Below are 13,948 nucleotides of genomic sequence, written 5' to 3'. Positions count from 1 at the left end.
CACAGCTGTTGGTGATTGCCTGGCACAGCTCGTGGTGTTTGCCTGGCTCCCTCCTGGCACAGTGGGATGCCCCAGTCAGCCCTAACAATGCCCAGCTGGGGCTGCCTGGGTGGTGCTCAAACACCCTCTCTGCAGACTCACTCTGGTGTTTGCCTTGCTACTGGTCACAGACTCTGCTCCTGCAGCAAAGGTAGGACTTGATTTCTCTTTTTTTTTTGGCAAAGTGCGCAAATTTTTGGGAAGAGGAAGTGGTTGTTCCTGACTTTTTGTTGTGTGATCCAGGGAATGTGGAAAGTTGTGCCACAGTTTTTCTGTGGCTGCAGAGGGTTTTATATTTGCCCTCAGGATGTTGTGCCTCAGGGTCTTGCTGCTTTGTGCCCAAGGTTGTGTTGTGAAAGGTAAAAAATGGATTTGTGTTGGTTTTCTGAAAGGGAGTAGCACTTTGTTAGATGTCTGCATTACCAAGGGCAGCAGAGCCATCAGGGATGAGAAGGGAATGGCCTCTGCATTTTTGGTCTTGGGCATGGCTTGGGGGCCAAGAGATGGAGCCCTTCTGAGACCAGGGACTCCAGGACTGCAAGAGTAGGAGGAGCTTGGGAAGGAAGGAAGAATTGGGCCTGTGGAGAAGTGTTCAGGGCTGTGCTGGAGGGCTCATAACAGGAGTGCTCCTGTTACTCCTGGGCCATTCCCCTCTAAAAGGCACCAGGTACCCTCCCTACAAGTGGAGGGTGGGATTTACTGTCACAAAACAGTTGCAGTAAATGTGGTTTTTCTTTGAAGAGCAACACTTCTTTAAAACAAGGACTAAGGAACCACTAGGAGCTGAAAAAGGGCTGAAATCTTGCTGTGGAGTTGTGGGGCTGAGACACACAGCTGGCAGCAATCAAGTAGCCCTGGGTTAATGAACTCCTGGGTAGTGGCCATTAACTGTCCTGCAGGCAAAGGGGCTGCAGCCACTGGAGGGACTGGGGGTGTTTGGCTGAGCAGCTGGAGCCACTTAGGGATGAGGACAAGGCAGCTCTGATGCCTCAGCACTTTTGGAGGTTTGGAACTTGGAGGTTTGTAGTGAATTTAAGGTCCTGCTGGGGAGTCCAACCCACTGAGAGCAATTTTCTTTGTCTGAGCACCTGTGGAAAAAGGGGGGAAAAGCCTGGAAGTTGCCCCTTGGAGTGTCAGGAGCCAGGCAGTGCTGTTGGATATTTGGCTGTGGGTGTAGATCCAATTCTGGTCTCCATTCCCACGTGGCCATGGTGGGAAGGCTGTGGGCAGGAGCAGGTGCCATTGCATCCCTGAAATCTGCAGGAAGGTCACTTCCAGAGCATTCAGTTAGGTTTGTATTTCCTTGGAAAGTTGCCTTTTAATGGTTGCAATAAACGTGGGCCTGAGGAGCATTGGAAATTTAACATACACTGTAAATGTGATGAGAGAGACTGACTTGATTTGACTCATATTTTGTTATTGGTTGTGTTGTTATCAAGTACAGAAATATTGCAGGATAATGCTGGGAAAACAAATGAAGAGAATAACACTATTTATTCCTCCTCCCCTCCAAGACTCAAGGGGAAATGAAGTTTGTATTTGATGTTGGTGCTTTTGAAATGCTTTCCACATAACTGACTTTACCAAAATGGAAAGGTGAATTCATAGCTGGGAGGTTTCTAAAAATGTCTCTGCCAAATGTGCGTGGCTGCTATCACATGCCAAGTGGCCCAGAGCAAGCCAGGCTGGAATCTTTGGGGGCTGAGAATATCCAGGGGACATGTGCATGCTTGTCTGCAAATATGTGGGGCTCTCCCTCAGAAAAAGGGGAGGATGGAAATCAGCTTTAACATTGCTTTGCTACCCTGTTTGTAATGGTTTGTAATCAGCTTTAATGTTGCTCTGCCACCCTGTTTGTAATGGTGTGATTCCCACAGAAGAGAATCTGAAGCAAATCTTTTCCCTGATGTGGTGTCTTGGTGATTGTACATTGCTGCAAAGCCTTTTTTGTCACTGAGTGAATGCTTGTTGAGTTTCCTTCCCACAAAGGTGAGAGTTGTTCTCCAAACAGGCTGCAGGTGCTTTGTACCATGACCAAATGCCACATCCACCCTCTCAAATCATCCTGCTGCTATCCAAAGCTGATTGTGGACTTGTTCAGGCTGAAGCTGTTGAATAAACACAATTTTATTATCTACTAGCCTATATAAAATGGTACAGACTGTGCCACCGAGGGAATGGCAGTTCCACTGAGTTGGGGTTTGGTTTCCTCACGGGAGCCTGTGATGAAGACCCTGTGCCAGTTTCTTTGGTGATGGATTGAGAGAGTTGGGGCTCACTGTACCTGTGCCTCTCCCACACAGAGAGCTGCAGTCTGAGGAAGGGACTGGGCTCTTTATTAACTTCGTTGGGTTTAGACCCACGCCCTTCATGTGTTCACTGAGATCTCTACTCAGTTTAGCACCTCCAAGTGTTGCCTTGGGCACTGAAATGCTGAGTGAATCGTGAGGCTCCTGCAGCCTTGCAAAGCCACTAAAATTAATTGGGCTGGAGTTGGTGGGCTCGGCTGGCCAGGGGTTGGTGGGCTTGGCTGGCCAGAGAGTTGGGGAGCTCAGCTGGTGCTGATGACTGGGCCATTTACTCAAAAAATTTGACTTGATGATCTGTGTGGGTCCCTTCCAACACTGAATATTCTGTGACTCTGAGTTGGGAAGGAAATCTGGTGATGGTCCCCAGACCCATCCAGCCCTGCCCGGGCTCTGCCCTGGCTGCTCCTGCTCTGGTGCCAGGGACTGGCAGTGACCCTGGCCAAGTGGGGGACAGTGACCCCTGCTCCGTGAGTGCACAGCCTGCTGTGACACCTTGTCGAGCCTCAGACCGCTTCCACTTGCGCTTCCTTTTATTTGAACCCGCACGGCGAGGCCGATCAGATGCTCTCGCTGCCCCATCAGAGCCGGCTCCCGCATCCCGCTTATCGGGCGGGGCCGGGGCTGTGCCGGGCGGGCTCTGCCCCGCTCTGGGTGTCGGGGATGGCATGAAAGGAAAATGCCACTCGGCTGCTCCGAGCCTGGCCCGCCGATAACGCCGCGTGTGTCCCCGGGGGCCGCGATAAGCGCCCAAAGGGCAGGCGGGGAGAGCGGCTCCGCGGGCATCAGCGCACACCAGCGCCTATAGATAGAGCCAGTATATATAGAACCACATGAAAGCTTTTCGCTTTCTTCTTTTCAACGGCCGCGGGGCTGAGTGTCACATCCAGGGACGCTTTGGGAGCTGACCCCGCCGGGCTCTGGGCTCGCTGTCCCCGCGGGGATGGAGCTGTGAGCCCGAGCCCGGAGCGATGCTCTGCCCTCCCGATAACGCCCCAAAGCTCGCCCAGCGCGGCTCGCTGGCCTTTATCTCCGAAATGGACAGCGGGACTCGACTTTCCTGCTCGGGTTATTGGCTTTTCGGAGGTGTCACCCAAGCCCTGAGCGGATTTTGCCGCTGCTGATGGGAGATAACTCTGTCAGAGGCATCTGGGTGCTGACATTAGGCCAGCCAGCCTGAAAGAGAGATAAGATTTTTCTATATTGAGCAAGTCTATTGATCCGGTCGGCCTCCTGTCCTGTGTCTGATGATAACTTGATGTTTCCAAGAGAAACAAGGCTTCCCTTGCTCAGTATATTCACAGAAATATAGTATATACATATTAAAAAATGATAACTCACTGTTTCAAATCTAAGCAAGCCTTCCCCTGTTCTGTATGTTGATATACATAAACCATCTATAAATATATCTATAAATATATCTATAAATATATCTATAAATATATCTATAAATATATCTATAAATATATCCACCAGTGCAGTGTTTGGATTAAATAATGAAGGATTCCTTTCTCAGTTGTGTTCTTAAAAGATCGTGCTTTTGCTGCTCTCATTTGGATATTCTTAGCAGCATTTGCAATTTCTTCATTGTATTATTCTGGTTTGTTTAAATGACAGAGATGATGTTTGAAAGTAGCTACAGCAAAAATGAAATAGTTTAATGTCAGTGGCTTCTGGATTTCACTGACTGGCTTGTGCCAGTAACCTGCTTATTTGAAACAAACCAATAAAAATAATATTTTAAAAATTGAGAGAAAAGGAAACCCAAGCAACCATTCTCTTTATCTATAGATTTGCTTAAAATAGTTTTGTCTTTGGTAATTGTAGCCTTTGCCCCAAACTTTGTTCCTGATCTTTCACAGACTTCATGGCAAATAACTTTGTCAGCAATAAATAAGGTAATGTTCATGCTGAGAGACAGCAAGTGGGAAATTACCGTCTCATTACTGAAAGTTAATTAATTTTTGTGAAGATGTGAGTTTATATTTAGGTTTTGCAGATCTCAATGAGAGCTTCCTGGTCTTATCACCTTGTCAAAAAAAAAAGCGTCTGTCAGAGGATTCCAGAAAAGATAGCGAGGAAATGCCAGTGGAGAAAGCCTCACTCCAGCAACAACAAACAGTAAATATAGAAGGAGAAAAACCTTTTATGTTCAGTACTTAGCTGCAGATGAAAACTTTGCTTCTGCCCCTGCGAGAGGGGAATGGCAGCAGAGCTATTTTGGGGGATTAAAGCCAAAAGATAGCAGCAGCTCTTTGTGTCCTCGCCGGGGCACTGCCTTCAGTGAATTGTAGCAGTGAGCACTGTGTGCTGTTAATTCGGGTGTCTCAATGAGTTGTAGCAATGGTTGTTGTCAGTTTGGGTGTCTCAGTGAGTTGTAGCAATGATTGTTGTTATTTCAGGTGTCTCAGTGAGTTGTAGCAATAGTTGTTGTCTGTTCGGGTGTCTCAGTGAGTTGCAGCAATGGTTGTTGTCTGTTCGGGTGTCTCAGTGAGTTGCAGCAATGGTTGTTGTCTGTTCGGGTGTCTCAGTGAATTGTAGCAATGATTGTTGTCAGTTCGGGTGTCTCAGTGAGTTGTAGCAATGGTTGTTGTCAGTTCGGGTGTCTCAGTGAGTTGTAGCAATGGTTGTTGTCAGTTTGGGTGTCTCAGTCAGTTGTAGCAATGGTTGTTGTCAGTTTGGGTGTCTCAGTGAGTTGTAGCAATGGTTGTTGTCAGTTCGGGTGTCTCAGTGAGTTGTAGCAATGGTTGTTGTTATTTCAGGTGTCTCAGTGAGTTGTAGCAATGGTTGTTGTCAGTTCGGGTGTCTCAGTGAGTTGTAGCAATGGTTGTTGTTATTTCAGGTGTCTCAGTGAGTTGTAGCAATGGTTGTTGTTATTTCAGGTGTCTCAGTGAGTTGTAGCAATGGTTGTTGTTAGTTTGGGTGTCTCAGTGAGTTGTAGCAATGGTTGTTGTCAGTTTGGGTTTTTCAGTCAGTTGTAGCAATGGTTGTTGTTATTTCAGGTGTCTCAGTGAGTTGTAGCAATGGTTGTTGTCAGTTCGGGTGTCTCAGGCTCGTTCCTGGGAGTTCCTGGTCCCTGACCCCCCGGGAGCAGTTCCTGGGGGCGAGCAGAGCCCGGGGTCCCTCAGGGTGTGTCCCTCAGCCCCGGGCACTGCTGGTGACAAATGACATTTTCTGTGCCTTTGTCCTGCGGGGCACGAGATGTGACGTTTACATCCAAGATCAATTATTTTTAACTGAAGAATGATAGCCCTGCGTCGGAATTATCTCAGGGCTTAATTCACATCAGTTAAAGCTTTTCAAAGGCTTATTAAAATTCCTTAAGTGTGTCCAGCTTATCAGCAGTTGAGTGTCGATGGCATTATACAAATGCTGCTATTGGGAATAACTGTTAAGTATTGTTTGGCCTTATTATTCTCATATATATATATTGTGCCTGGGACTATTAATACTACTTAGTACTTACACGATTCCTTTCATCTGCTGATCCCAGGGAAGCAAGGACTTCTCTCCCCTTCTAAACAGAGGAAAACTGTCAGGTCCAGCAGCTGTGCCTCAGGCTTGGATTTAACATCTTCCCCTGGATCCTGTCAGATTTGAACAGGATTTTATTAATTTGTGCTGCTGCACCTTGTCTGGAGTGGGCAAACCCAGGGCAGCAGAGCTGCTCCTCTGTGGAGCTGGAAAATGAGTGGATCAATGTGAAAATCAGTCTAAGCAGGCAGCAGGAAGGAGAGGTGATCCTGAGCAGAAGTGGGTGCAGCAGCCCCTGTCACGGGGCAAAGGAAAGGTGGGGAGGGGCATGGAAGGGTTTTTGGGGGAGGATTTGTGTCCCAATGCTGGCAGAAATTCTGAGCACAGAGCTGGATTCCCCCTGGTGCAGGGAGAGGAGGAGAGGGGCAGGGACAGGCTCTGAGGAGCTGAGGGTGCCCCTTGCTCTGTCCCTGTGCCAATCCCTGGCAGTGCTGAGGGAGGAAAAATCCTGCTGCAAATGTAAGAAATGTAATAATTCCTTTCCTGGCATCTGATAGAGCTGGGGGAGGTTGGAATGGGGTTGTTGATGTGCATGAATATCCACTCAGAAACCCTTGGGATTTGTTTGCAAGTGTGTTTTCTTTTTTTTTCCTTTTTTTTTTTTCTTCTCCCTCCTGCAATTTAACTCATTTCAGGCAGCGATGGAAGTTTAGATTTTATTTATTCATCTGTTTATTTATTCATCTGTATTTACTCCACACAGAGGTTCTGTCAGGAGGAGAATTTTGAGGAGCTGATCATTTATGGCAGAAACCACTAGGTAGCACTGTGAAATAAAGTTCTGCACCACGTTCTGCTTCCCTGAACAAAGACCTGCCAATTCCAGCCTGGCTGGGCTCAAAATGGAAGAGAGGCAGCAAGGGTGGCTGTAAAACTTTCTCTTGGGTTCACAGTCAGGTGTGGGAGAGATGAAGCTGTCAGGGGAGGTTTAGGCTGGATTTTAGGATAAGGTTCTTTATTCACAGTGCCTGACCACCCTCTGGGGAAGAACCTTTTCCTAAAATCCAGCCTAACCCTCCCCTGGCACAGCCCCAGACATTCCCTAGGGTCCTGTCACCAGAGAAGAAATGCAAGGCTCTGATCTTACCTTGATTTAATGTGTTAAAGGTTATTTTTCCAAAGGATCAGAGTCAGGTAAAAATTCAGTTTTGATCATTAACTTGTTTTCATTGAAACTACTTCACTCTTTGACTTATTATTCCTCCAAAATTACTCAAATAAGGTAACTTGTCAGGTTTATTTTGTAACTTTTGGGCTTCAACAAGCTAGCAGGTTACCCTTCTGCATTTTAGCTCCACAGTGTCAGGGTACAGCACCCCAACTGCAGAGCAGAGCAGTTCATGCCCATTTCTGTTCCAGTTCCCAGCAGCCAACTGCAACATGTGTTCCTGCAGCAGCCCCATATCACTGCTTTTTAAAATTAGCCCTGGCTTTGGCTGCTGCAGGGAGAGGAGACATGATAAAGGGATTGAGCATCACGCTCTGCCAGAGCTGCTGGGCTTAAACCATCCACTTACAGGAACCCTGGGCTGGATCTGCCTGGTCCTGGCCCCAGGGGTCACAGGGGTGGCTTGGTCACTGTCACAGCCTTTGGGGACCTTCAAGTGCTGCCTGAGGAGCTGCACATTCAGAGGAGGGGATTCATTTTATGTGTCTGCTGTGGCTGTAGCTGATGCAAGGGGTTTTCTATCTGCAAAATCAAGGAATTGGATGAGATGGTCTTTGCAGGTCCCTTCCAACTGAGTTATCCCATTCTAAAATTATTCCAGAAGGACATGGAATTGTTGGAGCGAGTCCAGAGGAGGCCATGGGGCTGATAAGGGCACTGGAGCACCTTCCCTTTGGGGACAGGCTGGGAGAGCTGGGAATGTTCAGCCTGGAGCAGAGAAGGGTGTGGAGACCCCAGAGCACCTTGCAGGGTCTGAGGGCAAGAGGGATCCAGCATCAGGAACAGGAGTGTCAGGGCAAGGAGGAATGGGCTCAGACTGAAAGAGGGGAAATGTAGCTCAGGTACATGGAAGAAATTCTTCCTAGGAGGGTGGGCAGGCCCTGGCAGAGGTGCCCAGAGCAGCTGTGGCTGCCCCTGGATCCCTGGCAGTGCCCAAGGCCAGGCTGGACAGGGATTGGAGCAGCCTGGGACAGTGGAAGGGGTCCCTGCCATGGCAGGGTGGAATGAGATACCCTTTCAGGTCCCTTCCAACCCAAACCATTCTGTGGTTGTGCAGAAAAGCACTTTTTGAGGTGGGTGTAATTCCCCACTGCGGAGTGCTGACCAAAGAGGGCACAGTGTCTGTTCTGAGGCTGCCTCCAGTCCTGGGCCAGCCAAAGCCATCCCAGCTCCAGCTCAAACAAAAGAGTTTATTTGCCCTGACTGGGGCCTGAACTGCTTGATGCTTTCACCTTCCTATAGGTTTGGCCACCCTGGCTTAGAGCAAAATCCCGTGGTGGCCTCACCTGCCGCTCTGGGGGTGTCTGTTAACACTTGCTGGGCAGCTGCTTTCCTTTATCTGCCTCCCTCTGCAGCATCTGAAAACGACTTATGTGGGATTTTCATCCCCTGAGGATTTATGGTGACCTCTCAGGGACCTTCAGCAGAGGATCAATACACTCCTGACACCTGTAGATCAACATAAACTTGACCCTTGGTCTTGACAGATCCATCAGCACGGTGCCCTTCCTGTGAAGCATCCTGGGCTGGGGAGGAAGCAGCACTGGGGGCACAGCAGAGCCCCTCCAGCCCAAGGTCAAAAGTCAAATTGATAAAGGAAGGCTGAACCTGTGGTACCCAGGCAGAAAATCAGGGTAACAACGAGGGAGAAGCTCAGGGAAGGTCCCTGCAGGAGGATTCACCCTGTGGGTGATGCTGGAGTGGAGGAAAAGCTCTGTGGAGCTGCACATTCTGTGGAAATGCTGTTCCCTCCCAGGGTTTGTGATAAGGAGGGATCTGCTGCTTTAAAAAGCTGCTGCTTGTGCTCATCCTATCTTTAGCTCAGGGCAGCAAAAGCCTTCTCTCTTTTGAAAAGTCAGTTCCCCTCTGTGCAAAGTTTTCCCCCCAGAGCAGGGATTTCTGTCTTTTCAGCCTTTCCAGGTGATGGAGGATCCTTGTTCTTCACCTGAGCTCTGCCTCTGTAATGCCCTGCATGAGGTGAAACAATAATCTCAATATTCCACAAATGCCACAGCTACAATTAGAATTGGCTTCTTGATTTCAAGACCCCAAAACTCTCGAGTTTACCCAAACAAAAAGCAAAGCAACAATCAGGGGATGCTGCAGCAATGACAAGCACTCTGCAGAGCTGGATTTTCCCAGACTGATTTTATTTAAGGGGTTTTTCTTTACCCCCAAGAAAAAAATTCCACAAAATGTCAGTGACTCAAAGAAAAAAAGAAATCCAGTTATCAAGGCTGTATTTAAGGAAAAAATAAAAATACAGAATGAAGACCTGAAGCCCACACTTTTCTCTCAGCTGATTTTGAACCTCCTCTACTTTCAGTCCCCTCAGAAGTGAATAGGATGTTGTTATCTTGGGTGATAAAACAGGAATGGTCTCAAAGAAGACTTTTTGAAAGCATTGGGCTAGGGAATTTTGAAGGCCAAAATCTGCAAAATTTGTGATCTTAATGACAAGATGGTGTAAAATGGAATTAATTGCTTAAATGTCCTCTCCATTCCCAGGCACCTGTGCCTCAGTCTGAACCTGTCTCCTGCTTTTACCTGAGCTCAGCTCCTGTTTCTGGATGTTTGGGCTGGGAAATGCTGGTCCAGGAGCTTGCAGGGATGGTGGTGCTCACATCAATAATTCTGTGTGTGTGTGGCTTAGAAAATCCAGTCAGAAGGAACTGGGGAAGTGAGGTTAGGAAATCATCACTGACAGGACCCAAAGCAGGTCCTGGCTGGCTGCAGCTGTGGGATGCTGTTGGTGCCCTGCTGATCCCAGCCCAAGGACAGGGTTGTGCCCCACAGGAGGAGTTTTGGTGGCTGTCATCTGCACAGGCACTGCCCAGAGCCATCCATCATCTCCTGCTGTGACCTTGCACCACCTGTCTGTCCCAGCAAGGCCAGCAATTAAAACCTGAGCTAATGAAGGCAGCAGGACATGAAAGGGCTTTGTAGAGCTGATCAAAGGGGCAGACCACAGCGTTTCCACAGCCAGGATATTGAGGCAAACAGGACTGAAAACGTGGTCAGGAAAGGAAGAAAATGGAAGAGAATATTTAGAAATTAACCTACAGCTGTTCCACGCTCTGCCTGGGGAGTGGCTCTCTCATGTGCTCTTACTTTTGGGGTTTTTGGTAAATACTGAGTATTTATGTTCACTTTGTTACTTGGGAGAGAATCTTTGTGTGTACAAAAATGAAATGCTGCAGGTAATGAGGACTTGAGTGGGAAAGTTTGAATGCCTTGTTGTAGAAGAAGTTATTTAGGTTTCTGTTCTCAAGGTGAAACATTTGTGGGCTCTAAATTGGTGCCTAACCAGGCAATGGCCACCTCTGGCCTGGCTCTCAGAGAAGCCAATGATCAGCAGCTCTCTCTGTGTTTGGGGGGTTTAAGTTGGTTTATCTCTGTGTGCATTTTGGATCCCAGATGGACACACTGGATGACTGAGTGTTGGATGGCAGATAGGGTTGAGCATCTCTCTTTATGGCAGCAATTTTATGCTTTCATTTCTTCACAATTATGCCTAAATAAAGCAAATTTTTTTGGCATTGCTTGGGAAAGGCTGTTCCCACAGCCAGCAGTGATGAACCTGCATTCTGAGCAGGGCTGGGTGGCTCCAGGGTGGGCACTCCTGCAGTCCCCATGGATGCACAGGCTATGGATCATTTCCTGGCCATGGAATTGGCTGGTGGAACTCAAATAAAACCCAGGGCACACAGGAGAACGCCTCTAGCCCTCAGGAGCAGCAATAAACAGCAGGAGGAGACTGGAGCCTGGCATGGGAGAGTGCCAGACCAGAGCAGAGTGTCAGAGTGGCTCCTGCTCCCCCAGCCCTGCCCTGTCCTGGGGAATCTCCAGGGGGATTAGCCAGTCTGTGAAGTGAAGTGTGGGATTGCATTTGGACCTGGACCTGGCTCTGGGGGCTGTACACAGAGGGGAGCAGCAGCTGATGTGCACAAAGCAGCACATGAGACCTGGAGTCAAGTGAGATTTAAATTTCCCTCCTTTGAAACAGCATAGATCATCTCCTCAGCACCATTGGGTTTGCTGGAGTCTAGGCAGAAGGTTTTCATCCTGATTTTTTTGGTGCTTAAAAACGTGATAAACTTATTTATTTGACTGAAATGAGATTAATTGGTTTTGGTGACCTGTTTTGGGATGGCTCCTCTTGCTCCCAGCCAGCACTGCCCCTGTCTGAGTGCTGCTCCTCCCCTGCTCTGACAGCAGCTTTTCTTCTGCACAGGGCACAGAAACATCCTGGGCCAGGAAAATGGGATCTGGGGACAATTTCTAGGAGTCAGTGCTGTGATTATTTCCAAGCTTATGCTGGAGGACAATGCAGTCTACTTGGGAAATGTCTGCTGTGCTGGAATAAACTCTGGTGTGCTCCTGTGGCAGCAGAGCTCCAAACCCTGCTCCAGAAGCCCAGAACCCTGGAGAATGTGAGGGAGAGCAGGTGTTTTGAACTGTGGGAGTCATAACTCATTCAACAACCAGATTGGTTGGTTCTAGGGCTAAAACTCTCAAATTCCTTTCTAAGTTCTGCTTGTTTCTTAATAACTAGTTTTGAGAGCAGTTCACAGGATTTGAAATAACAAATCTGCTTTCCCCCCATTTGAGCCTGTTAACTCCTGACCTTGCCCACTCCACAGAAGTGTCATTCATGCCTTCAGCTTACCCATGTCCACAAGTAATAATTTAGCTCCAGGATGTCTCCCCAATACCAATTATTCTTAACCAACCCTAAGAAATAAAATTATTTTGACCACTAAAAGATTTATTCCCATTCACAAGGGTTGTGGTGTGAGGTTTTTTCTTTTGTTTGTTTGGGTTTTTTTTGTTTTGGTATTAGTTGTTGTTGGGATATATTTGTGTCTTTTGGTTTGTGGTTTTTGGGTTTCTTGTTGTTGTTTGGTTCTTTTGGGTTTTTTTTTTTTTAAGGACAACTTACTTATTTTTCCAGCCCTCCAAACCAAGCAGGTATTGAGTGAACTCTCCAAGAGTGTGGGACAACTCCTGGACTGCTCATGGTGGGCAGGACTGAGCTGAACCTGCTGCAAACACGATGTCCCTCTCTAATGGGCTGGGGAAATGCCCAATCTCCTGGCTTAGACCTGTGATTTAGCTATTTGACCGTGATTCTTTGTTATTATGTTATGTTATTTTAATCAGGGATGAGTTAAGGGATGAGTTGCAGTCTCAGTGGGGTCCATGCTCCAGCTGCTCACACACAGAGCTGGTTTCAAAATGCTCCTCAAATGTGAATTTCTCTTCCTGGGTACTCACTTTCTGGGAAAGAGTTTATTTTCTCAGCATATCGATCCAGCCTCCATTGAAATAATTCCTATTTCCTTGGGAGTTCCAGCAGCTCCTTCATGCAGGGGCAGAGGAACTGAATTCTCTTCCTCACCCCAGCAGCTCCAGCCCAGTCTGTGCTGGACAAGGGGAGATGTGGCTGATGGGCTGCTCGGGGTGACCCTCTCTCCAAAAGGGTCTCTCTTGCTGCCAGAAACCCTGGAGTGGCAGCGTTTAAAGTGACTGCAGGAGACAGGGAGGGACATCTTCACTTAATGTGTTCTGTGTCACTTTGCTGAACCTTGACTGATGATCTTTCACAAACGCGTTGCTTGATCTGCTGGGAGAAATCTCTGCTTCCCTTCTCCGCGTCAAAACGCAGCATTAATTTCGGTTTTTGGGCAATAACAAACTGCCCAGGAATGAAAAATCCTGAAAGCCCATCCCTTTCTCGCTTGGGAGTGGCATTTTAAAGGTGTTGATTCTCCTTAATAATCCCCATTAACAAGAAATCGCTTACTGCTGATACTGATCTAAACTGATGTCAGGGAGATGAATTAGGGGCCGGGCACGGGGGTTGTTGATCTGTTGTTTTCCTGCCGAGCTTCTCAGGAACACCAAAACACTTAATTCCTGCCAGGACCGTGTCTTGTTTTCAGACTCCAGGGAAAAACTTCCGATGTGAAAACTCCTTGAACTTAAGGAATAAAATTCTGGCACTTTAGGGTGTTTTTTGGGAAAAACAATTACTTCAGTTCCTACACAACTGCCACAGGCAAGGGATTTGGTATCAGTCCCTTACAGCTGACAACTCGTTCCTGTACAAATTCTGTGAATTCCAAAGGGTTTGGATAAACTTGCCATGTGCAGTTTGTCTCGAGAAGACTGAGCTGCTCTCACCCTGTCACCTTCAGGTGGAGCTGGGACACTGAATTACCAAAAAACCCAAAAAAAGCTGGGTTTGAACAGAGCCGTGAATGCCAGTGCCAGGCTGTGCAATCCCCAAAAAAACCGAGGGAAGAGCAGATCAAATCCAAGTGCAAATCTTGTTAAAAGCTCTTTTCCTCTATCCCTTAGAGTGCCCCCGGGCACCGGGAGGATCCCTGCTTTCAGGTTCCCTGGGGAAACGCCAGGATCCTGCACTCCCCTCTGGATCACCCTTCCCTAAGCACAGGGTTTTTGTGCTGCTCAAGAGATGGGAAACGCTTCAGGCTCAGACAGGACCAGGTCAGATTTACCATGTGAGGTTTTTCTGAGCCTTTCAGAGGGCTGGGCTCAGAGAGGCACAGCCCCGGTGCTTCTGCAAGTCCTGGGGGGATCTTTTGCCCCTGCCTGACCCTGTGGGCTGAGCTGGTGTGGAGCTGCAGCTGGAAATGAGGCCGGGCTGGAATAGGAGAGATGGGGTCTGTGAGCACAGGGAGCCCCCTGGGCTGGTGTCTGTGTGCTGGGGGGTCTGGTGCCTTGGGAAGGCTGAGCTAGAACAGACTGGACAGAGCTACAGAACAAAGCAGGGATTTATGAAAGGATCTCCTCCATGGACCCACCTTGGGCAGCAGCAGAGCCCAGCCAGGGCTGCACCCAAGATGACCCAAAATGGCCCCAAAATCCCTGACCG

Source organism: Serinus canaria, chromosome 13 (assembly GCF_022539315.1).
Source record: "Serinus canaria isolate serCan28SL12 chromosome 13, serCan2020, whole genome shotgun sequence".
NCBI classification, from domain to species: domain Eukaryota; kingdom Metazoa; phylum Chordata; class Aves; order Passeriformes; family Fringillidae; genus Serinus; species Serinus canaria.
The sequence above is the reverse complement of the archived record's forward strand: the minus strand, read 5'-3'. Positions refer to the sequence as shown.